This window comes from Gekko japonicus, unplaced genomic scaffold, assembly GCF_001447785.1.
Source record: "Gekko japonicus isolate JY-2015 unplaced genomic scaffold, Gekko_japonicus_V1.1 scaffold3183, whole genome shotgun sequence".
In the NCBI taxonomy this organism is placed as follows: domain Eukaryota; kingdom Metazoa; phylum Chordata; class Lepidosauria; order Squamata; family Gekkonidae; genus Gekko; species Gekko japonicus.
The window spans coordinates 3,169-4,691 of record NW_015170370.1 but is presented as its reverse complement, the minus strand read 5'-3'; the positions used below and the strand labels follow the sequence as shown (position 1 = coordinate 4,691).

Here is a 1,523-nt window from a genome sequence, read left to right as displayed (position 1 = left end):
AGAGCTTACAGTAGCCCCTGTAAGGAGAGCTCTGTAAGCTCTTGGAGGATTGGCTACATTAGGGGGGTGTCGCCTAATATGCAAAGGAGCTCCTGCTACAAAAAGAGCCCTGCAGGGAGGGAGATGTGAAGAGTGTGTTAACCCTGCGTTCATCTCTGCCTGTTTGACCTCCTACTCGACCTTTTCTTCTTGGTAGACTCTGACTCCATGCCTGCTCTTGACTGTATTTCTCTTTGGCCGTGGACTCTCCTCACAGATCCTGATTTCTGCCCTGACTCTGATTTTTATTCTGCTGTGCCCGAATAATCTGTTGCCTCTCTCTGATCTTCCAGTGATTTGAGCTGTGCCTTGACTTTGGGCTTTTCATCAGGTATCTGACAAAGGGAGTTTTGATTCTCAAAAGCTTACACTCCAAAAATCTTGTTGGTCTCTAAAATGATACGGGACTCAGATCTAGCTCTGCTTCGGGTGTCTCGTTCATTTGTACAGCAGGCAGTGAGAGAAGCCCCCACAAGTGTGCAGACCAAGTCTGCTGGGTCCCGGAGCATTTTTCCAAACCGTTCCAAGCTGAATATGTAGAAAATGAGCAAAGATACTGAAGTAAAAACATTTTTTGATTTCTGCCTGGGAAGTGTCGCTAACGTTTGTCTTGCTCATATTTTATTCTTTCAGCTGTATAACGTGTTTCCTGGCCTGGGCTTCCTTTTTTGGTCTCGTAAGACTGTCCTGAATAACAGAGACGAACTGCACGCCTTCATAAAGGCCACCTTCATAGAACGCCTGAAGGACCTGGACGAAAATGACCAAAGAAGCTTGATCGATTCATTCCTTATCCGGCAGCAGGAGGTAACATTAGCCAGAGGCACTGCCTTACTCTAGCATAGCCTCAGCAGCCGGGTCACCCCACTCCTGACCTGAACCAGAGATCCAGGCCAAAGGAAGACACTCTTGGTTCTGAAAAACAGAGCAAGCAAAAACTCTGGAAAGGGGTTTCAATTTCAGGTTACAAAAGGCAGCCCTCAAAGCAAATCTCCAGTTCTTCCCCTCCTCCACCCAGCAAGATAAGCTTATGCACAATATGCATCAGCGAGTTCCCCCAGGGGTAGTCTGCATTTCCAGTAAGCTATGTAGTTGCCACCTGGCACATAGCCCGTCTGTCTCCAGCTCTGCATGTAGTCCCTTCTGTGACTCTTATGTCTATGTGAAAAATCCTTTGTCTCAATACTTGTCCTTCCTGCCCCATCCCTCAGGATACTGTGATAGCCAATAAAACATTCACATTATTAACGATCCTTCCTGCTGTCTGTCAGGGACCCATTTCCCACCTTTTGTCTAAATCTGGGAATCTATTCAAAGTACCTTGGCTGGACCATCAGTGGCCATTAAAACCAATTCAGCCAGCTCCAGTTGACCTGACTAAGCCCATTAACGCTTTCGTGAATCCAGGCTCTGCCCCTCTGAAAGCTCATTGGTCACACCTAGGTCTTGCCCCTACTGGTGACACACCTTCTGAGACCCCTGAT

The 1,523-nt window shown here is 47.4% G+C and overlaps 1 pseudogene; it reads left to right on the top strand.

The window, feature by feature from the left end:
- Window positions 1-846, top strand: part of LOC107116333 — a 12,148-nt pseudogene extending 11,302 nt beyond the window's left edge.
- The last annotated feature ends 677 nt before the right edge of the window (window positions 847-1,523 follow it).